General features: G+C 35.7%; 1 protein-coding gene across 1 annotated transcript in view; it reads right to left on the bottom strand.

Annotated features, from left to right (window-relative positions):
* The window catches only part of LOC113490054 (A disintegrin and metalloproteinase with thrombospondin motifs 19), a 241,011-nt gene extending 235,400 nt beyond the window's left edge, over positions 1-5,611 (bottom strand). The window contains exons 1-2 of the mRNA XM_026866234.1: positions 5,589-5,611; positions 2,747-2,777 (exon numbers count right to left, since the gene is read on the bottom strand). The gene's annotated coding sequence lies outside the window, so the exon portion shown is untranslated. The remainder of the gene's footprint in view (positions 1-2,746; positions 2,778-5,588) is intronic.
* Between the last annotated feature and the right edge of the window lie 20,811 nt (positions 5,612-26,422).

The following is a 26,422-nucleotide window of genomic DNA, read 5'->3' as shown; positions in this document are numbered from 1 at the left end:
TGTGTATAAGAGACAGTATATATATAGTTTAAAATATTAAAGGGCTAGTTCACTTTGGTTTTCTGCTCCTCACTCATCCACATATTATTTTGCCTGGTCCTCCACACTTGCATATTTTACCACTGGAAGTTCCTTATCTGCTTGAAAAGGAAAGAGAGTAAGGCAATAACCGGGAGCATTCTGATGAGTCAGGAGAGAGTGGAAGGCAAAAGAGCCCTGTGCTGAACTGTGTCTCAGAACCAAGTGGAACCATGCACTGCTGAAGTGCTTTCTCAGGACATATTGTGACAGAGATGTCCTTGGGAATTTTCAGTCTGGATTTTTCATAAATTGCCTGTTCATCTATTTTTGACTTGCTAATGTGTACCTAAGCCCATTCACAAAAGTTCAGTTAGTTTCTGGGCTGAAATAAAAGATAGTAAATAGCATGAGATGGTTGCTTCTAAAACAGTTTTCCAAATATTTCTAACTTTTAATATTTCTGTTTCTTTCCAGTCAAATAGACGAGGTTAAGCAGCTTTAAGAGACACTGTTTGACTTTGTACTAGAAATAAGTGGAAGAAGAAATAAGTGCAGAAACTCATTTCACTGGCAGCTGAAATCGATGTCCAAACTCTATTCGTTACAGCTGATTAAAGTGAGTGACCTTGATTTTTCCCCAAAAGCACCCAAATGAGGACTGCTAAGGCAGTCTCATCTGTCTTCACCCTCAGAGAAGTGAGTGACTATTTTTGCCTCTCAGACCTGAGAGCTTTCAGTGGGGATGTGATAAATGACTGTCACCTGTAGACACTTCAAACGAAAAATCTAAAATATCTGTCTTGGTGAGAGACCTAAGATGCATTTTAGTGAAATAAAAATTGCAAAATTCTTTTCATCATGGGTTACCTTAGTTGTATCGTTCCTTTAAAAATTGCTGAAGTTTGGACTCACAAAGAATAGCTTCTCTCTTGGTTAGCTGCAGCAATTCCTGGAATACAGGTCTGCATAAAGTTGCTGAAGCAGTGTCTCAATGTTTTATGGTATCACTGAGAGAAGGAGAAAACAGTTTAGAAAAAAATAAGAAACCCATTTCACCCCCATGACCTGAACCTCATTCTTTTCTCTCATGCCAGACCAAACTCTCTTGCAGCCTTGGAAATGTTTGTTTGTGTATTTTCCTGACATTATTTTTCATTGTTGCATACTTCTGCACTTGTGTAAGGAGAATGTAGTGACAGATGAAGCAGAAACAACTACAAAACTACAATAAATAAATTGTATATGTCAAAGGTTTCCATGGACAAGAAAAGTGCCAACAAACAAGGTAAGCTTTAGTCATGACCTAAAAAATCAATTAAAATACTGAGACTTTAAGACATAAAATATTTTTAAACCACTATTTTAATAAAACAATGTTAAACGACCTTGAAATATATGACAAACATCCTCTGTTCACATCTGAAGCTCCTAACTCATGAAGGTAAGGAGAGATTTCTTTAGCATAAGCTAAATGTAATGATCTAATTTGTATTGATCCGGCTAAAAAAATGAGAAAGTAGCTAATTCCTTGAGAGGGGCAAATCAGCCTTTATTGTAATTATTTATTAAATATTGTCATTTTTGTTTTTTTCTCAGAACTCCTTACAGAGGAACACAATCTTTTCATATTTCATAGTATCTACAACTGCTTATTCATTTTTACCCAAGAAAAATGGGTGAAATTGTCCACTCATTTAAAAATACAAAAGTGAAATCATACCCTTCCTAATAGCAATGACCTTTTTTTCCACATATTTTATGTTTTATCCTAGATGTGCAATTTTTTCTATTTTTCTGAGTCCAGTTGTCTCTAACTGAGCACACACTACAAGATGCTGTATGTTACAGAAAAGTTATGTATCTTTCTTTCTCAGAAGAAATTCATTCTAAGGTGGTTCAGTTGCATAATTGACAATGCACAGTGAATACAAATGGTGTTCATGGTTGACCAATGCCCCTCTTTTTTCAAGTTTATTTGAATACTGCAAGTTTCTCTTGTTTTACAAATTACCCAGCTCTAATAACTAAGCTTTCAAGTCTGACTGCAGATTGGGCAATTTATGAGTCACAGTGTTGATTGTAACAGTGAAACAGAAGTTTGTGCCAGTGGCTCAAGGACTGGGCAAGGTTGTGGGAAATGCACATTCTATTCTTTTTCTGCTCCAAAAGTCCTCTGTGGTCCTTGACAAGTCATTTTAGCACTTCATACAAGTGTGCCCAGTTCTGAAATATAATTACACCTTTGGAGCCCCCACATGTGTTCTGGTAGTGATGTGACTTACACAAGTAACCAAAATAAAAAAGGAGCACCTGGCCAAAGAGAAGTTATTTACAGACCATCTGTAAGGACATGAAAAAGTGGCATAATTTTTGAATGCCAACTCCATAACTAGACCCATGTGAACAAACCTGTGAGTTTTTATGGAGTCATTGTCGTCTGTTGTTGTTATTTATCTTTGAAGCAGCTACATAGAAGCCTGGGGCTTTGCGCATACTGTTCCAGGTTCAGAATCAAGACTATCAATGCACGTTTTTCTTTTTACAATAGCATTGCAAATAAACAGCTAGATCATGAACTAAATCTCATGGACTGAGAAAATAACTCCTGATAGTGTGGCAGAGAAGACTAATGCACAAGTCCAGCCAAGAACACTATTAACTGCAAGGCAGAACAAAAAAGTTATGCTAGTGATGAAAAGAAGATAGCAGTGGTGAATAGCTTTACCTCAGATAGGAGGATGGGGTCAAGTGTAGTGCTGTAAGATGAATGCAGAAACACCAGTGAGTTGGATGGATTAACACAAAGAAATGAAAACAGTTATTGTCTATGCTCTGGCTCACTGCATAAACCAAAATTCCCCAGTGGCCATTCTCCCAACACAAACGTTTTACTGAAATGACAGTAAGAAAGCTAAATCCTGTCATTTTTCCTCTAAGTGAAATCTGGACACAAGGATGGAAAAAAATAATGGCTTAACAATAAGTTCACTTCACTGTATAATAATGCATATATATATATATACACACATAACATATAGTCCTGCATTATATACAGGCATAATTATTTTGTTTGTATCTTGTTCCAACATACAGGCCATTTGCTGAAATGAAACACCTAGGAAAAAGACTGTAATTCATTTCATTGCTTAACTTTTTGTTATATTTTGGTGGGTTGGCAGCCACCTTCATATCTCAGGCTGGAACCCAGAGAGCAGACTGAAGAGAATACTTAACCTCTTAAATCATGTCTCTTATTTTTCACCATCTTAGAATTCTAAAATTTCTTGGCAAAAGTATCAGGAGGTTAACATGAGAAGTTCTTGTTTGTAAATTGTACTTGTGTTTATGGCCAAAATAACAGCCTTTAAATGCAGGTTCACAAATAAGATTCCCATCTGCCTAAGCATATCACATCTCGTTCAGTCAATTACAAGATCTTTCAACATGTTGATGATTTATACATTTCATACGTATTTCTCAGTATCATTCATTAAATGCTGTGTCTTATGGAATTATCGAGCTCAGAAGGTCCTTATATTTGATTTAAACCTCAACTTTCTAGTTTCTTATTAAGAAGAGTGTTGTAGCCAGTGGGATGTGGTGACAGCAGAACAAGGTCTACTTCAACCCAAGCATTAGAAGTAAAATGTTATGTTGCATTTACCCCCTAATTTCAATTTCTTTTCTTCTTCTGGACATGTACACTTCTTCCTAGGTGTAATACAGGTTGTACTGTGAAGAGTCTACACTTATATACAAGAAATTGTTCAAGAAGTTGAAATAGTTTCCTACTGAAAATGGGATCTCAAAAGTGTTGTAAAAACAATAAAGCCACCTTAAAGGACTTCCCTCAAATGCAGTTTGGACTTTATCTGGTACAAAAAAGAAAAAAAAAATCCAGAAATGGAGAAACTGTAAAAATACAACCATCTTTTTAGTACACACTGAATTGAGACAATTCTCCCAAGTATATATTTCCCCTAAAAGCTGAATTTACCAAAATTTTAACTTATACTTGCCTAGATTTAAGTCAGTATCAGAATAGAAGACTGAAATAATATTAACTGTACTACTGACTTAAAATTTTCTTTCCTTATGGAAAGATAACAATTTTAAGACAGAAAACATGTTTCTATCTAGGAAAAGGTAATTAATTTTCTTGAACCAGCTTTTAAGTTCACTCTCAAAATTCACTGATCTTTCTAATCTTTTAGGATCTACCCAGCAGAGGTTATTATGTACCTCAGAATTAGTAGTGAAAGGAAACTTTCCTTACATCTTCAGAAAGAGTAACTGATGGACTCCAAAATGTTTTGCTGCATTATCGAACGATTCATTTCTTCTTTTACATTGCACATAATAACTTTGAAGCCAAACAGCTGGAAGTCATGCTGTGTGTATATGTTACACTTCATATGTTACTACTACCATTTCTGTTAACAAAGTACATTTTTTAACTAAATCCTTTTTTCTCAAAGTGATATTTCTTTAAGTCTTTGACACAATGTGATCAATGTTCTGCCACAAAAGTTTATAAACGAAAAACAAATGCTGAGAGTTTTGGGGATGATGGCTGGAGAGAATTTTTTATTTAAATGTTGATCCAAGTTATCTAATTTTTAGCTGATCTTGTGTTATCATTTTATCTACATACTCAAAGAGCCTCACAGTAATTTGTCACTAATAATACAGTAACACACTATATATCCAAAACTGCCCTGCAGTGTATTCCAGGAAATATATTATATAAAATGTTTCCCTTTTCTAATTACATCATTGTAGGGAGGAGGAGTATAAACATTTTTTCAAGTATTTGTATAGTGAGCAACTACTACTACTTTTAGATGGAGGAAATATTATTAAATTCCAGTAAGACTCAGAGAGTTTGCACTGAATTTGGATGCCTACCTAGATGTCAAAGACTTGTCTGGAAAGCCAGCAAGATCAATGTACCTCTAGAGACTGTAAGGACTTCCTGCTTCTGTCTGGGGCACAAGCTTCTGGTCTGTTTTGCCAAGAATTTTAGATAGATCAGGTGTACAGAGCGGTAAGAAGAGATGTCCAAGATGAACCCCTGCCTCTGATTTTGAATGCCTTGAAAACCTACTGCCAACATTAAGAAAAAAACTTTTTAAGGACACTTTTTTGTTGGTTTTTGTTTGGTTGGTTTTTGTTACTGAGTTACATCTTTTTTGTAGCTTTTTTGCTATTTTCAATTTAATCATGGAATGATAGACTCCAGTTGGAAGGGATCTCAGAAGATCATCTCGTCCAACCTTTCATGGGAAAAGAAGCCTAGATGGTGTCTTGAAAATCCCCAGTGACAGGGACTCCACCATGGCCCTGGAGAGGTTGTTCCAGTGACTGATTGTTCTCACTGTAAAAAGAGTTTTTCTTCTATCAAGCTTATATAACAGTTTAATGTTTCTAATTTATTCTGTAAGGTCCCATCTGCTTAAAATCAAGCCAAACACAATTCAAAGTATTGCTTACACAGCTAAAATGTAACTGCTAATATGGCGACCACTGAGGAGGCATTGCCTATGTCCTAATAAACAATCTCTTACCTGTATTAGCAATCAGCTCCTGTGTCAGCAATCTGAAACAGAGGAGACAGAACATTTTGGCAACCTCTGAGAGTAAAGATGTGGGGCATTGTTCAGTTGTTTGCTTACACCGATCAAATAATTTCTTTCAACTCAAAACGGAGAAGTAACATTCCTTACCAATGACACATAAACAGTTTAGGATGAGATGAGTAATACTTCAGTGGCTATATCATTCAGCTAGAAAGCTCCATCAGGATTTCAGAGGAATGGTAAGACATGGGAAGTGCTCTGAGATAATAACAACCTATGCATCCCTTCTCCACAACCTCTAGTTTCTGCTAGCTTCAAAAGACAGTGCTCCAGAGTGGCCCACGCAGGCGATAGTGCATAGACTGACCACACTGAGGGGAGACTCTGTGCACCACTCAAAGCATGAGGAGAGACAAGAGAGAAACCATGTCGAACAGTGAGGGGTGTTAAAGGCCTGGACATGTACAATGAAGAAAGCTCTAACTTTACTTTGCAGGGAAAGAAATATATGATCTCCCGGGGAAAATATTTAGGTTGTAGACAGTGGGAGAATGACATTTTCTATGTATGAAATGATGAGTGATTATTTATTTCTATCTGCTGACCTGTCTTCTTTCTTCAAGAATTGACAATGCCCTCAGTAAAGCCCTTAAAATGTAGTAATGCACAGGAAGAGGACAGATGTTTACAGTGCCTTGATCCTTTTATTTCATTTCACCTTGCATTCTTTGCTGGTTTTACATGTGTTTGTTTCAATATGTGTCACTAAATTTTACAGCCTTGTTGATCAGTGTCAACCTTTTTTCTCCAAATAAGTAATTCCTGACATACTGACCTAAATCTTTAGCCACAGCAAGACTGCTTGAAAACTACTAATGTGGTGTAATGACAACTCATTAAAAGACCAGCACGTTCAAGTTTTCTTCCTCACTTCATCAGTAAGAGAATAACACAGCACAGTTAATTAGATGTATATGGAGAAAAAGATCAACTCCTTGTATCATGCTCTGAGGCTTACACTATTTTACATGGTTCACATCCAGGTAAATTATAAGCTAAATTTTGAATACAGTAAATACAAAAATAGAAGCTGTTTTCACGCTGTCTGCCTACAGCTATCTGGCAGATGAACACAAATAATGGCCATGGGGGGAAACCTGAGTTAGAGAATACAAGTAATTGCAAATCCTGGATCCTGAGCTCTAAGTAGAAGTCCACTTTGGACAACTCTCCTTACAGGACTGAGTTATATGATATTTGGTTATGATCTTTAGAAAAAAAAGAAAGGTTAATTATTTTCAGTTGGTTGTTGCTAGTATTATTTACCAATTCAGTGGCAAAGGGTTTTATTTCTATTTTCTTTTTTAGTCTTGCTCTCCTTGCAATCCCGTATCCTAGGGCAAGGGATTGTGTCTGTGTTTAAGGATTTCTGCATAAAACTAAAAGGTGAATGTTATTTGTACGTTGAGTCAATCATTATGGAACATGTTAATATCCTTTTGCTAGCTTCTGCAGCATTACCCTATGCATTTTCACCTCACTATACAATCAAGGGCATTTCATGGAAGATCTGTGCATAGGATGGGTATGGTTATATTAAAAAAATACTTAATTCAACATTGACAACTTCACCACATGAGGTCAAGAAGTGCTGACATAATAACCCCAGAGGACTTTTGGAAATAAAAAAGGTGAAGACAAGAGAATGGAAACAGTATGTAAGACAGATAGACTGAACAAAAAGAACAAGAGACTGTTTTGTAGAAGTGATTTCCAGGGTTCAAACAATTACTGCACATCTAACTAAAATTGAATTGTTCTCATCCGTGATCTTTAAAGCATTTCTGCTGCTCACACAGAATATTTTTGTTTTCTGTTTTATAATCCATTAAATCAAAAACACATGAATGAAGTTTATGCAATGACATATGGAAGCCATTAATGCTGCTTTAGTTCTCAACTAAGTACTCAATCCTGTACTCCTTTAGTAAGAAAAACTCTTACTGAAGTCATTGTGAGTTTTTCTTGCATAAAAGGAAAAAAAAAGAGTACTAAATGTAATGATCTGTAGGCTACTAAAATTGCCCAGTGACCCCTATGTCAGTCCCTTTAATAGACACTCTTTTTTGCAGGATATAAATTCTCACTATACAGTGAGTTATTGTTTTCTGTTCAACCAGGGACCAATTTGGCTTCCACAAAATCAAATGCAAAACTCTCAGTGACCTCTATAGGAAGCAGGATTAAGACTTTTACATAGTTCCTTTATAAGAAATCTTCGTCTCAACAGGCTGTCACCTTCTCAGTTAGCTGTAGATACGAGTGGGCTGCTGTATCAGTGTCAGTCACACATTTCTTGATAAAGTGCAGAAAAGCTTACCTGAACATTGCAAGGTGAAAATTACAAAAATCAGAGACACTCAAACTCTTATACATTGTCTACAGAAAAAACCCTATTAGCCTTTAAGGAGATGAGAAAACAAAAAGTAATCAGGTGCTTTTTTTCTCAATTAAAAAATGCTTTAAAACACTATTCATCTTGATCTCAATTCAAGCTTATGGAAATCAATGGCAAAAGAAACCTCTGAGAGCAGTAAATGGGAGTGGATTCATAAATATTTTTGCTTTTGTGAAGTAAAAACTATAGATAAGAAATATCATTATTATTCCCAAGATAGAAATGTTATGTGAAGTCTCAAAATTTAAGTATTGTACATCAGATTCTGCTCACATTTGCTGTTATTCTGACTTTTTATATTTGCATATTATTCTTCCATAAATTGGTCACCTTGATGATTTCTCCAAGACATAAGATCTTCAACACTGGAAAATAAAGGTGGAAACTGAAGACTGGAAATAATTTTCAGCAAAAAGAATTAAAGAGAGATATGACATACCCTCACCTTCATGTATTCCCTGCCCAGATGAACAACTGCATCTATGTATTTGTGATATAACACTGTATATTTGTGCAAATATATGTGCAAAAGACGAATTTATATAGATTTACATTGTCTCTATGGTCCATTAGAGTATTTAAACATGTTTATTTTAAAAGATAACATCTGTTCTTAGTAATTGGAAAGGAGAATTTAGATAACGCTGTGTTGCAGTACAATGATTACTTGTTACAATGTTTTTCTTGGAACTGACTGACAATTCAAATCTCTGTACATTCATTATCAGCTTTCTAGTACTTCAGAAATTCATTACAAGATTTAACAGAAAGTAAGTAAGAGAAAAGAAAGAGAGGCAGAATAATGATGGGGGATAGGAGAGAGGAGAGGAGAGGAGAGGAGAGGAGAGGGGCAATGAACTAAGTATCTTTTATGATGTATAACAGAAATTCAATCAGGTAACATACTGTGTATCACTCCCACTGTCAGTGTGGCCAAAAGCAAGCTTTAAAAAAAAAAAAAAAAAAGTCATATCTCTACAGAATTTAATATATAATCTGTCTGGCAGCGAAAGAAAACTTGACATTGGGGGTAAGTTATTATGCTAATTAGAATGTAATGAATCTTCACCAAGGTTGAAATAAACTCACTTGTTTCAATTTACTTAATGGAAGGTGATGCTGTAGGCTGCATCGTAATATACAGTCTTAGGAAATTCAATGCCAAACGTCAGAATTTCATGGACAATTACATTTTCACCACAAATTATACTAATTCCAATGTGAATTTCCTTCAAAATTTTATTTTACTGTGTTCCTTATAGTCCTTTGTCCTGCAAATCATTCAGTACAGTGACCTCCGCTTTGTCCTATTTTGTGGGAATCAGATTCTGTCTAGGCAACATTTTGTGGGGTTCTGAGAACCTGAGTGAATCAGCACTGCTTCTAATGGACCATAAATAGCTTGTCTTCTCTTCTTTGCCACCACCAAATATCTCTCAGCTATGAAATGGCAAGGCTATCAAGCAGGAATCCTCAGAGACTCTTGTGTTTAGCCTTACTGAAGGCAATTCTTGACAGTGGTATTACTAGCTCAGGGTGTGAAGTCTAATCTCTAAGATCACAGACAAGTTACTGCTTTCAGAAAACAATAGGTCTAGTTTAGTATATTGTGATAGTAAGGCAGGGAAAAATGAAATGAGGGTTTTTTTCAGATCAAACAATGTTCAACAATAAGGAATTTTCATAGCAGAAATATAATCTGGTTTATGATATTAACCTACAAATATGTGTGAGGCCACACATGAGCCAGAAGTCAGTGAGTAATCAAATTAAACTCTTTATATTTTTTGGAGTAGTAAAGGAAGAAGAAAGCTGATTTTGATTTTGTTTTCACTTTTACTTTCAGCCAGTTTTAACAAGCTAAGCTACATAATAACACACATTTCACAATTAAAGTGCCAATTAACAACAAAAAATATTTCTGGTCACTGTAACAAAACTACTAAATCCCTTACTATGCTAGAGTCAGATTTTAACATAATTCTATACTGTTGTGATTGCATATTTACTTAGATGTGGACTACACAGAATTCACTGGATGGGAAAAGGCCAAGTCAAACAATTTTCCAGCAACCTTTCCAAGTTAAATCAAAGTGACAAAGAGCTCTTTACACTAGCAACCAATGCTTAACTACCTTAGGGACTACTGACTAAGATTCCTGTTTCCTGGTAGGTTTCTTGTAGATTTTGGATAGATATTTCTGAAAGGTCAGCAGGATGGTCATTAATTTGCATGTGGTTTTGTTCAGAGATGCAAACATGAAATGCTTGACTCCTATCATTTTCTCACTGTAATGAAATAAAACTTCCCCCCCCATCCCCCCAGGAATAGAACTAATTAGCCAGTTAGTTACCTATCAATTTCTTATTAATGGTCTGTCAGTGGCATCTAAGAGATAATGTCTTATCTGCAACTACAAGTGACAGAAAAAACATGTTTCTGAAACAGACATTGTGAAAGTCATAGAGCTAATGTTTCCTCTATTTTAGTTTTACTAGGTGGTGAGAAAAAGGAGGGGGTATCCTGTCCCAGTGGACAGAATGGCAAAACCCTAGCTGACTGCAGTGATGCTAGAATTTTACCCAAGATGTTCAATCAGAGGGACAAGGATTGCTGAATGTATAGACTCCTTATAGCAATAAGAAAATGCTATTGGACAAATTTTACTTTCACTTTACTTAAGGTTGGAACACTACCCTATGTTAAGTGTGAATATAAGATATAAAAAAGTATTATTTCCGTGCAGTTATTTTGGTTACCTCATACATTTAAGACCACTTCATGAAAAGTGGGCAAATACAAACACTGAAAAAGAAGGTCTGGAGATCTCAGAGTGGATGTCCAGTTGTAATTTAGGAAAAGAAGTAGACTTACAGTTTAAAACAGCATGAGGTTTGCGACACTGCAATTTCCCTTGTAACTAAAGATTAAAAATTATACCAGGTGAAGGTAGATAGCATGTCCTATGTGTCAGCAAAGACACCAAGTGTATATGCTAATATGCAGAGACAGTAATTTTTTTTATATGACACATTCTGTAGAATTACCATGGACAAGTGTCAGGAATAGGCATATATACACAGAAGTATAAGGTATCTGTAATGGCTATTGGAATTCATGACATACCCATAAAAGGATGGATTCACCCATAAACAAATGTTTCCAGTTTTCATAAATTTATCTGAGTGCATGCATCCAGATCCTAGTGGCATGGCATCATGGTAGCTTACCCCAAGAAAAATCAGATCATGTCTACTCTCAGAATCAAACAAAAGCTATTGAGGGACCGCAAGAAGAAAATCTCTGGCTGATAGTTGTTTATGATACACAGAAGGCAGGAACTGACAGAAAATTTTAAAGATTTTCAGTAAATGCTAAAATATGCTTAAACATGTTCTTCAGCATCCTGGACATAAGCATCTGTGCTGTAGCATTGAATCTGCATAGATTGTGGCAGACAGTTTATGAGACATATGTTTTAAATTGCTTTCAATACTTACTGTAAATGACTGGAATTATTCTGTATGAATTAAATCTGATGTAATGCAGATGTTGGACGTGTTAAAACGAGTGTTTTAAGGAGAGCAGTTTCTGAACATATTTTGTCAATGAACCTAATTCATACTCAAGAGTTTCTACTGCTTGTTAAAGGAAATGGCATCAAATGTAACATCAGTATGCAGCAACAGATATTTTATAGGAAGATTTATTAAAAAAAATTAAATGTAATTGGTCAGAATTTCCCACTGAAAGTCTTAATTGAAAAAAAAAGCAATTTTTTAGGCTTAAAAAATGAGTTTCTTATCAATGAAACTGATATAAAATATTTTGTCTATCAGAATTGTTTTGCTTGTTGGATTTAATCATTTCAAAATTTTTTCTGAGACCAGATCCATTGAAGATTTCCTCTCCTGCAGTACAGTTCATCCTTTCTTCCTATGAAGCCTTACCATGTCCCTGCAGAACTGAGAAACAGTTCTCCATTAAATCTCTATAAAGTAGGAAAGCAATTTGGCAAGCCGAACAAAAAAGATTTGGAGATGTTACACATTTTTATTTAATAAGAAGTTTATCAGAAAATGTGTAATCATTGAATGAACTGAGACCTTCTGACACTTTTTCCGGGGTTAGTATTCCAAGAGTTCATTTTCTCAGTCTTGCTCAGCATGAGAACAAAATTATTGTGGTCAGAAGTTCCAGGTGAAACAAGAATTTGAAGTTTTACACCAGTTCTAGGTTTGGGCAAGCCAGTAAGAATATGGATTTTACCAAGTCTTGCATATTAAGCATATTTAGTAAAAATTATTTTTTAAACTCAAAGAAATCCACTTCTTCATATTATGTATAATATTTAGAGAGTTAAAGGCAAGCTTTGGCCTATAACCTCCATTAATTTTTGAACTGCAGAAAGCCAATTATCTCAGTCCAATTATGAACTTAATTTCCACTCCCATTAACCCTGTTACATCAACCTGTTGTTACTTTGGAGTCTTTTTTTATTTTCTCATAAGAGTATGCATTCACAATTTTGTCCCCTACTGAGTGATCCAGTTAAAGATAATCCCATTTATTGAACAACCATTTTATCCATTGCCCTTTCTACCACAGTCCTGGAAGTCTTGCCCTGCCTAGCAGGGGTTTCAGTGTAGATTAGAGCTTTCCAGACATGCTACCACTGGAAACATCTCTTAGGAAAATTTGGGATACGCTGTTCTTTCCTCCAGCTATTGATGGAGATCATCAGTAGGCAAGGACAATTTTCCTGGGTGTAGAAGAAGAGTATTCTACTTTCATAGTCTTGGTAACCTTTGCCTTTATTTTGGCACTGCTAGGAGAAAGAATTATAACCTGAATGAGCTCAGTAATTGAAAGGTGTAGGGATCAATAGTGCACTTTCCATTTCAAAAACGATGTAGTTAGAGGCAAAGATCACCTGTTCTTAAGGTCATTCCCTGTTAAAGGCTCAAATCCACCTAAATCTATGGGTATGTTTTTAATAGTTTAAGTATATATCTCAACACTGATAAAATACCAGCAAAAGAAACCATTGTCATTCCTATGAATAATTCTTTAAAATTCTACACCCTAGCACTGTAGCAAACTGAAATTCTGAAATAATTGATGTGTTCTACCAAATGAGGCCAGATGCCTCCCCACCATGTAACAAGAAGGTTGTGGTTCTGATGATGGGATCCCTTGTGGGAGACTGCTGTACCCAGCCTGCTCACTCTCTCCTTCTCTGTGAGTTATGAACTGTGAGCTGTGAAACTGACAGTTTTGTCATTCCTTGTGTTTCCCCCAAAGTTGTTAAAAATTAGTGAACCATTCAACAAAATTCACATCTTCAGCATCTAAGTTTCTGATGCTGGCAAATAAATCTATGCAGAATTGATTGGCTTTATGCCTCCCTGAGTCCTGACAGTACCAGTGGGATCCTGAATGGGTCAAACAGAGAAAATTCATGTGCAGGACTGAGGGTCCTGCAGACTCTCTAATGTAAGTCTTTATGTGATACCATGAATGGTTCATATGCTCAGAAACCTGTCTGGCAGGCATAACTCTTGGGCCAAATCCTCTTTTTTTGCCTTATACTTGCCTTCTTTAGGCTGAGACAAATATTTGGAAAAGGCTTTGGTTATTTTCCAAAATAAAGGGTTTTATGTAATATTGTCACTTATTTTGATTCTTTTATGGCACAAAGCAATCAATTAAGGTAGTTCCTTCATATTTCTATAGCCAAGAAACCTTAGCTCTAGAAGCCTAGAAGATGATCTTGCGTCTTAATTCTTTTATTGTACTTACAGATAAAGAATAAAGAACTAAAAGCACAAAATACAATGGAAGTACTATAACATCAGAGATACTACCATTTCAGAGGTATTACTATCAGTAAGCAGTAGGTGAAGAGCTAATGGGTCATTTTCCAGACTAGAAAAGCAAATGGTATTAGTATTTTTGAAATCCATTCAAGCTCCAAGTGTTTATGTAGTAGTTGGTAAACTGTAACAGCTGGTCTACTGCTGAACTGAACAGGATACCTGGTCTAGACATTTAGACACAGATGACAGAATCCTAAATTATGCACTGCTAAGATGTGTGTTGTGTATGTCATACACTTGAACTGCCTAAGTGGGCTTCAGTGAGTAAAAATGCTAAGATGATTCATGTCTTTTTTCAAAGAAATATGTTTTCATAGTACTCCATTCTAAAATTACTTTTTATGCTTAAATGCCACAAACAAAATTTTAGAGGGCAAGTTGTTGGTTTTTTGTTTGTTTGTTTGTTTGTTTGTTTACAGTAGTATCTTGTGACCCCTACCAAGTCCAGTGCTTCCCTCCCAGGGAACTTACTTGTGGTGTGTGGGGTATGGTGTATTATCACACTCTCAGTTTGATGATACTGAAGATTTCATTTGATGTTTAATATAAACAATAATTGAGGAAAGAGTTCATAAAGGAGGTTGTTTAGGACATTCATTCATGATAGAATATCAAAAATTGGTCTAATGAATATTGAATTAGACAGAAAACAGCATATTTGAAAACATCCTATAGCCTGATGATCAGAACACATTTCATGAGGACATACGATAAAGCCTGTTTTCTATCTAAAGGAGAGGGAAAGGTATGAATGTTGTCCTCCATGCACTCAGTCAACCATTGTATAAAGCAGTGGGGATGCTGACAGCAGCAGTAGCACAAATCTGGGGATTCTAAATCTGGTCCCAACATGACCAGCTAGAATTATGTACTGAATTTAACTCAGCTTCATGAATTTAACTGAGCTTTTCATATCTGTCAAATTCCAATTTCAAACTAAATCAGAAAAGAAGAAAAAGAAAAGAAAAAAAAAAAAAGAATGAGAAGAACAGGTAGAAGTGATTACTTTTGCAGTCCTTGTTTGCAAGGTGAAGAGTAGATCATTATAATTCAATTTTTATTGCAATGTAAATGTTTCTTAGAACAGGTTTAGTAATTGCAAAGGAGAAGGTAAATGTCAACGATCTGAAGTAGGTGAATATAAGGTTTGCAACTGAGCATAATCATGTGATCTTTCCAGGTAAGAAGAAATTATGCATTGCCTTCACAACTTTTATTTATTGCTATCTAATTCTACAGATAGGAACTGAAAGAAAGCAAGAGTGATGGTCATCTGTAAAAGGACCACTGGAATAGGTTACCTGAGCCCTGGAATAGGTTGACTAGGGAGTTTGTGGAGTCTCCCTCCTTAGAGATATTCAAAAACTGTCTAGACATGGTCCTCGGTAACTGGTTGTAGGTGTCCTTGCTGGAACAGGGAGGTTGGAACAAATGACCACCAGAGTTGCCTTCCAACATCAACCATTCTGTGATCCTGTGAGGTACGTACACATCTCTGAGTTTATTATCCATAGGGCCAAGGGGAAAGAGTAAGTAAAAGAATGTCAGTTATTTGAATAAAACAAGATGAGAACAAGCCAAATTGCAAACACCATCAAAAACCAAATAATGACAAAACTATCTTTTTTTCTTCCTCTAACAGGATAATAGCCTCCTGAGCAAAGGAAAGCATGAATCACATGGATTGGGTTTGTCTAGAAAAGCTTTACATAATGTTGTACATGACATTATATGCAATTACAGAAGCATGAGCCAGAGGGGAGCAATACAACATAATGCCAGTAGTCATAATTAGCACACTACCAACATAGTTGTCTTGAGCACAGTTGCACATATGGATGTGGTTTTCCTTTAACCTCCACCTGTCTCTTATACACATGATTGATCCTTTTCCAGAGTTCTCAGTTTATACTCTGAAAAATAAATAAACTTGTGAGATTAATTTTAAATGTGTTTCAACTACTTCAGTTTTCCTCAGTAATTTCTAATGCACTAAATGATGAAATATATAAAATAATTTTTCATGACTGATTCATCCACAAGTCAAATCAATAAAAGCAAAATGAGATACACAGACTGCCTGCACCACCTGCAGCATCTGATAAGCTTCCTTAGCCTTTCTGTGAACATGACATCCCTTCCTTAGGCACTTGATTATTTGCAGCATATTTTTTAGGATTTCTCACTGTGCTTGGTGAGAAAGCAGGTCAGTTGGACAAATGCTGCAATTTCTTCATGTTACTGCATGTCCTTGGATTCCTTTCCCAAGTCACGTTATCTTTCTTGCTTCCTAGCATCTCAATTTCCCTTTCACCCAGGAGGGTAATCATCTCTTATATAGATGAAAATTATTTAAATAAAATATGGAAGAGTAGTTTCCAACATTCAAAACCAGAGGCAAGTCCTAATTTCTACCTCAGTAAGACAGCTATCATACAGACTAAATGTTTTAGCAATACCTGGCATGCCTACTGCATAAAGGCTTGCTCAGCCTTTCAAGAGGAGGAAGCTATGGCAGGAAATTAAAAGAAAACCTCAAACAAGATGGCCTTATTAAGCTCAATAGGGAATGTCAGTATGGCATTATTAATTTTTATTTAGTCACAGTAGAACATGCCCCTGAGAGGAATGTTCACAGTGGGGGCTACTGATAGGTAAAAAAAAAAATAAAAAAAATGTAGGGATGGATTTAGTATTTTCACAGAAGTATAAGCGTTTTAGCCAAATGCTTAAGAGCTCAGCTGTTGCAGATATCTGTCCTTCTGGAAGATGTTTTCTCAACACTACTTTAAATACAATGTGTTCTGCTTGAATGAAAAAAACGTGCTTGGAGTTGCTTAGTGGCTGGAGGTGTAACATATTTATGAGCATGTATGAGGCACCACCAAAACAGATAATAAACCATCATATTCAAGTACTGCAGACTTCTAATCATTACTATGATTCTTTTTGCAAAGCGAATATGAAAATGACATTAAATGTATAATATAGGCAAGGTAAAAAGTTTCATAAAGCAAGTATTGATATGAAAGGGATCTATAAATTAGAAAGAAGGATAGCTAAAATAAAAGCAAATAAAAGCCCATGCCAAAGCCTATTTGTCATTGCAGAAATTTACAGCCTGAAAACCAAAAAGCATAAAATAACTGAAGTTTTCAAATAAAAAACAAGAAAAAGCCCACCCAAGGACTAGATGAAGACCTCATTAAGAATACAGTCCATGAACAACTTTAGACTACGTTTCTTTGTGCACTGGTATGGAAAAGCTGATTAAATACATTCAGAAATTAGGAGGGAACAAGTGTGATTCACCACACTATGGAATAGAATTAGTTGCTTTTTTTCATCAGCAGTACAGAGAATGAGGCTACTCCCTCATAAATAAATGAAGTTGATTTCTACATAAAAGAACAAACTTTGATATTCATGAAGCCAATGTACAGAAGCAATGTTTCAGGTCCACTTCAATCCTATTTAAAGACAAAAAGAGTCTTTCTACCCATTGAGTGAGTTTCACATTAGAATTTTACTGGATCATGAACAAATGAGATGTTGAGAAGTGGAAAAACTGTAAATGGTGATTAATTTTACAAAAATTAACGTTAGTCTCTGCCCAACCTATCTTTTAAAAATCAGTTATATGTCTTATCTACCCACTACAGTCATGTCCAACCCTCTTCATGCTGCAAGCCACATATTTAGTCATGTGGTTGAGAGCCATATAATACGTATATAAAATACAGCACGACTCAACTACTCCTCCATGACGAGTAGGACAAGGCCAGTTTAAACACAGCCTATGGCCCAGGGGAAAATGGTCTTATGGGAGAAACCTTTTTGCCGTCTACTCCTTACTTTGGCAACCTCTTTGCAGCCCCACGCCAATGGGATCTCTAGGCTCTTTCTCTCTATCTATATATAATATATACCCAATCCAGGACTATGGATGGAGTTTATACATGTTACCATAAATGTGGTTTGTTTCTTGAAACTAACAGGTAGTAGCAGGTCAGAAATTCTGAACAAGCATCAGAATGTCTGAAACAATGGGGTCACAACCTGAGGTATCCCATTCATGTTAACTTGTCAACCTTTGCTATAGAGAATATGAGTGTGAAAAATTTGTAGCAAACACAGAGAAAAGGAATAAAGTGAACAGACTGTAATGAGATAACACAGTTCTCAAGGCAAATCTATATAGGCAGCTGTGAGCTCAGTTCCTCTAGCCCACGCTGGCCCAAAGAAGCCAGATCTGATCTGGAAGCTATACAGCTGTGATGTTCAACCCCTTTAATTTCAAACATGATGTGCTGACACATCTCTATAACTTCCAGGCAACTGCTGAATTTCACCCCATTACTGAGAAGAATCACCACAGTTCTTCTAATCTAAACTGAATTCTTAACAAGTTAGCAAGGGTAACACATGGTAATCCATGAATGACTCGTATGACATGAATGACTTGGTCAGCAACTGCCTACACTTACAGTGTGAAGTTGCATATGCAGTCAAATAATTAACTAAATTCTACAATACAATAATTAATAGATCATATTTTTTTTCTTTTTACAAACAACTGCAGTTATCTATTCTTCATACTGTTAACACATGCAAGACAGTAAATGATGTTTTACTAGCACTACTCACAATCAAATTCATGCAAGAAAGAGAAAATGTTATTGACAACATATAGGGAGTTCCTTGAATTATAGATGAATTGATTACAAAACATTTGTCAAAGAGAATTACGTAAGAAAACAACCAGAAGAAATAAAATAATTTCCATAAATTACTAGTAGTAAATGGAAGAGAGGAAATTGGGTTCCCAAAAATGTAGTTGACTCTGCCAAGAGGAACAGCCTTTGGCAACTGCCTCTGAAGTACCAAGGACACAAGTTCTCTGTTTCTTAAAAGATGTATCATGTTAAGACACCGAGTGAAGCTATACATCCCTGGCTGGGAACTGCAATATGCTGCTATGCCAGCATAGATTTCTGATAGTTATGATGCTAAATGCACATTATATGTGCATTCTGTTCCAGAATGTTTAAAAAATCACCCTAAAATTGTATGATATATTCATTTTAATGCCAGAATAACTGCAGCTAGTTTATAAGGAAGTATTCTGGGTGTAATGTCTGTGCACAGCAGCTGTAACGATTCAGCTGAAACAGAGTTGATTTGTATAAATAAGTGACTAAATCTTAACATACAAACAGACATTATTAACTGACAGGAGAAGTCATTAGGAACATCACAGCAGACAAAATTACCTCAGCCAAATGAATTGTTTCAAGACTCATTTGTCTGCTGATCATTTGCCTGAATTTACTGTAGCTGCATTTAGATGGCATTATGTTACGACTAAAACATTATCTGTTTCTAACTTGTGACTCAAGATCTACAGTTTTCTTCTTACATCTCACTTCTTACTGCTTAATCTCTTTTTATTTTTTTTTCTCCCTCCTAAAATTAAAGAGGGTCCAGACTACACAAATAAGTTAGTGGAACTATTTTTCAGTACACTGTAGGTCGTTTTCTATTTCTGTCATAATTATATCCTGAGTCAAGTTTTTCCTTCCCATTTTGTGAGATTTTTGTTTTGCCTAGTTTGGAGAAGAGCATTTGAATATGCCTTACATGCAAAAGACAAGCCCCAATATGACCACAAAGTTGAATGTTTTGCAACGCCCAATATATTTTGTTGGCAGACTCTTCTTGCTAATATTTACATGAATGTGGGCAGTTGTTGAAAGGGTCTTAAATATAATTTGAATGCTTTAATCATAACCTCTTACAATGGAGATCTGGGGATATACACATCTTTTCCTCTACTTACCAGCTGGGAAATTCCATGGCTATATAGATCACTAATTTCAAGGTAATTTTCCTGTTCTTTGTGATTGTCTAGTATGGATCAAAATCTCTCATTCAAACAGGGTGACCTGTTTAAGTACAGCTACCTTGCTGTGTTGCTATCACAGCTGCACATTTTCATTAATATGCATCTGCCTGAGGCATTTTTCAGAAATGAACCAGCTATTAACAGAGACTGCATGTATCATGTCCCAGAACTATCATATTAACATGAAAATTCTGTTAAAATCAAATTTTGTTTGTGCCACATCATCCAGAGCAAATTGTCATGTTGTTTACAATTATTTTTCTTAGGTAACAAAAGTAATTAGAAAGAGATGATACTATTGAGTGTATTTTCTTCCATTCACTTAATGAATAGAATAATGGGAGCTACATAGAATAGAAGGATAGAGCTGAACTGTAGTAGAATTGAAGTGGATATGAAGGAAAAAACAAACAAACAAACAAACAAAAAAACCACTTTGATGTGAACTCTTTTAAACTGTTTCTATGTTTTGCAGATGCAAGGGAAACTGTGGTGAAATGACAAGTGAAATCTATGAACCTTTAGGTTAATAATTCACCTCTGTCCCTTTCCCCCTCCAAAAAAACCCCAAAACCTATTGGTGTCAATTTACCACTACCCTGCACATGAAATAATCTTTGAAATGTCTTAAAGGTGCCAAATAAGTGTCCATCTGTCATCAATAAAGATGGAAGAACCTGGCCATGAAGGTAAACTTGAAGAGGCATTGACTATGCTGTCTGTACTCTGAAAAATTTCTCTATTAGTAGCTTGCATAATTTATATACTGGTTCTAGAAATCTTAAACACTGCTACCACCTGCTGGTTAATTTACACTTGAATCCACTAGCTCATCAGCAAAATCAGAAAGGGAAAAGTGAGGGAAAGCATACTCTAAAATCCTTTTCAAAAATAATTTCTCTTTGGTATTTCCTCAATATATCCTAATTCAGCTCTTTCTGTTGTCATAGTTGAAAAACTCTAGTATCATAAGGTGAAGAATCCTTTTATTTCTGTATTATTCGCAGGAGGAGCCAGTAAGAAAGTGACCTCTGGTATTACTTCTGTTTTCATTTTTATTTCCTATAGTACCTCCTGTAACTAGGTCACCATTGTCTGCTCTGTAGAATCTTCCATGCTGAAAGGGGGAAATATGCCAGTGCTCTGTATTACTGTTTTAGCAGCCAAGTTGGTGTTGAATTCACTTTTATGCTGTCTGTGGTTCAGAAAAGAAAGGAAAAAAAATGTGTCCTGGAAAGTTGTATTAAGCAGCAGCAATAATTTCTCTGTATTAAAAATTTACACATACAGCAGTTGTCATGACAACTGAATCTTGCAGAGTTATGGCAGAAAAAGTTCTTTCCCCTTAATGTTAATTAAAACTAATAATTTAATTCTGTGTTTAAAAAATGATTGCATCTACCTTAGTAATTAATATTTCATACATGAAGGAAAATACTACCATCACTGAAAAGTATAGTGACTAGAAAACTGAGGAAAATGAGAGAGTACTATTCCTAAGAAGATTTTTAACAAACTGGTGGTGTTGATCAGTTCCATCAAAAAAAACCATACTAAAGCAATAGAAGTTCCTGTTAAAATATCTGCTTGGAAAAAAAAAACCAGAAATTAGTGTCTAGCAGTGAAATCCACGCACAAAAGAACAATGATGAGTCTAAGCCAGGGTATTTGGATGAGGATCTACACTCCTTCACATTTTCTCCATTTTCAAAACTAGAATTATGATCCAACACAGATTTCAGGTGCAGACTGGGATGTCTCTAAAGCTCAGGTGCTCTTTGCTAATTCTAGACACCTTTTAACGGGCTAGTGCATCAAAAACTAGGAAAACAATAACCAAAGATGGTGATGCATGTTTGTGTTGTTCATCTCTGAGGAACTGGATTGCTGCATGTAGTAGTTCATTGCTAATGTTAATTCTTCTGTAACTTTTTTCCAGATATCTGTGAAAACTTCTTGATTTTGACATTTTCATCAGATAGAAATGAAACGCTTACAAAGACTCTAAGTTAGTTCTAAAGTAGAGTTACCAGGAAAGAACAGTTTTTATTGTCTATGTGTTGTAACGCTAACATTTGAAACAAACAAACAAACAAACAAAAAATCTGCGTGCTAAATACTAATTTGTTTAGTACTGATGTAAGATACTAGTAAAAATTCACTGATAGGTACTAGCCCAGTCTTGCTATGGTGTATCCAAGAACAGAATTTGAGCCTTCAATTTTAGATCAGATTTAAAGGGCAAAATTGTGCCATTATATTCTTTTAAAATGTATGATTCCATTAAAATATACCAGACCTGAATTTACAGACAAAGCTGCATTTAAACTTTACATGTTCAAAACATTTAAGTACATGTTTTATTTTACCTCTTTAACTTTTAGTTTTGGTGTGAAGAGAAACTATCAGCCAAAGAAGAAAATAATGATAATAATAATAATAATAATAATAATAATAATAATAATAATAATAATAATAATAATAATAATAAAAGTGTTGCTGTGATCCTTCCAGTTGGTTGAAAACCAAGATATATTAGCAACCTCATAGAAATGCCTTACTGCATTTGCAAGATTTCTAGACTTTTTTGTAGGCTAGAGAGCTCTGACCAATCATCCATTTTTTTAAGCTTATCTTAACACAATTTCCAGATTGTTGTTGCATTAGTCATATGTTGCCATGACACTTGGCTAGATTCTGAATTTGCATACATTTGTCCTACATTCCCTAAAAGCAGCAAGTCATTAAGGATGAAGTATTAAAGTGACTTTAGACATTGAATATTTCTGGCTAACCCATTTGAAGGGTAAACTATATAAAAGAGAGCATTAATTAGATGAGAGAAAAGAGGAATAATGTGGGATCACATGAGGTATAAATTCTACTATAGAACATATCAAGGATAGCATTGTCAGCATTGAATTCTTCTCCTGTTGATGTCAGAGGGGGCAAAGAAAGGCCAACACTAAGCACTTTCAAAAATCCCACCGTAAAGGTTCAAATACACTTTTAACATAGTAACCAGGCCTTTTGTTTTCTCTTTTATTAATACTAGTTTCAGAACAATGGAATCAAGAAACAAGTCAGGATATGCTGTTACCTTGTTTAAAAAAATTTTGTTAGGATTTTATGCTCTGTGGTGCTTTTTATTCATCTGTTAGTGGCTGAATCTAAAACTGAAAGTTTCCTGTCTTACATCCACACATCTGTACTACTGAAGGATCCAGCAACATGTGGGCTACATGGGAACATGAATCACTCTGTTGGTTTGCGTGATGAACAGAACAATCTCCAAGAAGGGAACCCTTAAAACTTCAGAAGAGATTGTTCCACTGAATCTGTTGTTCCACATTTGGCTCTTCTCCACTTAATTCCTGGGGTTGCTACTATGCATACTAAGTAAGTAACTGTTTTTCAGTTGATCCTGGTCAGAAAAAAAAAAAAAAAAAAAAAAAAAAAAATCATCCCACCAAAAAAACAACAAGAGTTGGATTGTTTAGATTTGCATATCAAAAGAGACTTTAGAAATCAGCTCAGCATATAAATGGTGCTATTTTATTTATAACAACATCTCAACACCTGATTCATTTCTTTAAATAAATCTCTCTTTGGCACAATTTGCACATATCTGAAAATCACCACGTAATTTGGCACAATGTGACACAGTTGGCAGCCTCCACTCAAGAGAGGTCCAGGACTGGAACAAAGAGGTATACCACAAGCCAGCACTGAGGTGCGTTAAAAGAGTTATGTGGGGAAGATTTCACAGTGGTTGCCCACACCACGTCTGATCCAAGCCATTGCTATTAGTTTCTTACTTGCAGGAGCATTGAAGTCATGCAGAAAAAAATACATATGTGTGTATCTAAGCATTTCTTGCTCCATTCAGAGGTCTTTTGCCACTCCCTACCTCAAGCTTACTTGAGAATTAGAATTTTTCATTTCCTGGAAGACATTTTCGTAGCTGTAACCTCCAGAATATAGAAATGTAGAAGTATTTTTATTTCTAAGCAGTCAATACTAGCGTTTAGCAGATTCAGAGATTTGACATTTTGCTTGGGCATTCATCAGTCTATCTAAATAAAGTCCTATCTTATAGTCATTGCTGGAGTTATGTTCAACAAATTTTTGCAAGGTGTAAAACCAATTTCATTTCTGTTGGGGAAAAATAAATTCTTGTGTGTTTTTATTACCTTGCTATGCAGAGGGGAAAACCAAAAACAAAAACTGCACAACCATTTAAATTCTACAGACAATTGAAAGTTCTGCGGAATAAATTCGTTTTCCAATCTGAGCAAAGAGTATTGCTGTGATCCAGTCATTTGGCCCTGACTTGCTTATTCCGAGGAAAGCATGAAAAAGAAAGTCGTTTAAGTGAAGCAGTCAGAACATCAGTGTTGCAGCACCACCTGTTGTCAGTGAGCCGCTGCACAAACGTGGTAGTCGAGCTTTGACATACAAAAGGTAGTGCTGCTATTGCAACAGCAGTAGTTTTGTGCTGGTAGTGCTGGATTGCAACAGCAGTGTTTTTACTCTCTAAATTGCACCCCAAAGGCATACCGACTTTGTTGCAGTTTGGTTCTCCAGAAAATGTTGCTCAACTGTTTTACAATAATCAGCGGCCAAAATATAGATAATATTCCAGGTGTTATTCACTATTAATTAATTTTGCATTTGTTGATATCTATTAAAATATTCTGTAATATTCAAAATAGTGGGAAATCAACTCCTTATAGGTGCATTGTAATTTGTCTATTGTTACCTTTTAATGTGAATCCTGAAGTTTCTCTTTGATACTGTGGCTGATGGCAGCATTATAGAGAGTTTCAAGACCTTTTAAAAGAGAGAGGATTTTGAAAAGCATTAGGCAAAGATCAAGGAAATAAACCCCTTCCGCCAGCTGCTCAGTGGAGCCTCCGGAGGCTGCCGCGGGGGTGGGATAAGGAGACGAGGGATACCCCAGCAGCAGGGAAGGCTGGAGCATTCCCCAAATGCTGTCAGCCCTGTCACAGACTAGGGCATGCTGGTGCAAATCTTGTCCCAGGACAGCTATGTTGCTGATCATAAGACTTGAACATCTCTCTCAAATGCTGTGGCAGATGCTTTGATCTTGATCGTGTGACACTTGCATTTCCACTTTTGGGGAGGAGTGTTACATATCCTTGAAAGATGATAATTCCTCTGAAGGTCAATTGGATGAACCTGAAAGTGGCTCACCTGGAAAAGTCAAATGGATTCGCCTGGAAAAGTCAAATTAAGTGTTTGTGCTTTGTTTGGTTAAATTTGTACTTAAGTAAAGATAAGCAAAAGTGCTTCAGATTGTGTGAAAATGGACATATTCTCTACATTATATACTCTCTACAAGTACTTCAGTGGAGAGACTGATTAGCCCACTCTAAGCCATGTAGAATTAGGTATCAGTATGTCTCTTAAACCTTTGTAAATATGGATTCTAGTCTCAACAGAGAAATGCTGGAAAGGGAATTGTGACAAAGACAGTGGGACTCAAAGTGAAAGGCTCTGCCAACTCCTCCACTTTGTGGAACTAATTAAAAAAAATAAATAAAAAAAAAAAAATTGAGGTGTTTCTAGTTGACTGAAATTCTATTCCTCTTGAAAAATGTTATGCACAGAAGCACACATCTGTCAAGATATTTCTGCTTTTCCCCCAGAAAATAAATCTTGCCAATTATAGACCTCTGAGGAGAGAGTGACACACATTGAAGAAGAAAAGACCACATGGATGTCCGTTCTTGCCCTTTCTCTTTATTCTTGAGAAAGTGTTTGATACTCCATCGCGGCTTTCTGACAATGTGGTATTGCACATTTTTAATGAGACATAATTTCTTACCTTTCTCAAGAAATCAGTATAAAATGAAAATATGAGCTTTCTAAATACATCTTGGCAAGCTGGTTGCCTGAGATTAATTAGTAAGTAGTTCCTTGTCAGTGCAGGGAATGGGAAAGCAGTTTATATTAATCCAACTCAATAATTGCACATTTTCAGGGGAACACTATTTTTTTTCTAAAGATATGTCTGTCTGTCTGTGAAGGAAAAAAAAGATACAAAAACATGCAGTTCTTAAGAATACATGCTACCCTTACAAGGAAGTTTTGAAAGATTTCTTGTGTTTACCTGGCCAAAACAGGACTGTTTTCATGAAGTATGCTCATTTGTTCATCACTTCTCATCGTTTCTAGCAAATCATATTCCATGCTGTTCTTCTTAATTGTAATCTTACCAGCCACTTCTAAAATAATTTTTCTCTCATGGCATTTAATTTCTGAGTCTTTTTATCATCATTCTCCAAGCTTTCTACTCCAATTTCTGGTATTATCTTCAAAAATCTAAGTTTAAATGCATGTTCATATTACTCCTATCATTGCTCCATCACCTTCCATGTTGTGGTTTTGGGTTTTTTAAGTCTAATCCTGGGTTTATCCTCTGTCTGCTGGAGTATAATAAAGATGTCTTTTCAATCAAACACTTACCACAGAGCCTGTCAATGCAGGACAAAATATTGTATGTTGTTGCATAAGGCACTTTATTTCAAAAAGCCACCTTCCAGATAACATTTG

Source organism: Athene cunicularia (genome assembly GCF_003259725.1).
Source record: "Athene cunicularia isolate RWA chromosome Z unlocalized genomic scaffold, athCun1 chrZ_part2, whole genome shotgun sequence".
In the NCBI taxonomy this organism is placed as follows: domain Eukaryota; kingdom Metazoa; phylum Chordata; class Aves; order Strigiformes; family Strigidae; genus Athene; species Athene cunicularia.
The sequence above is the reverse complement of the archived record's forward strand: the minus strand, read 5'-3'. Positions and strand labels throughout refer to the sequence as shown.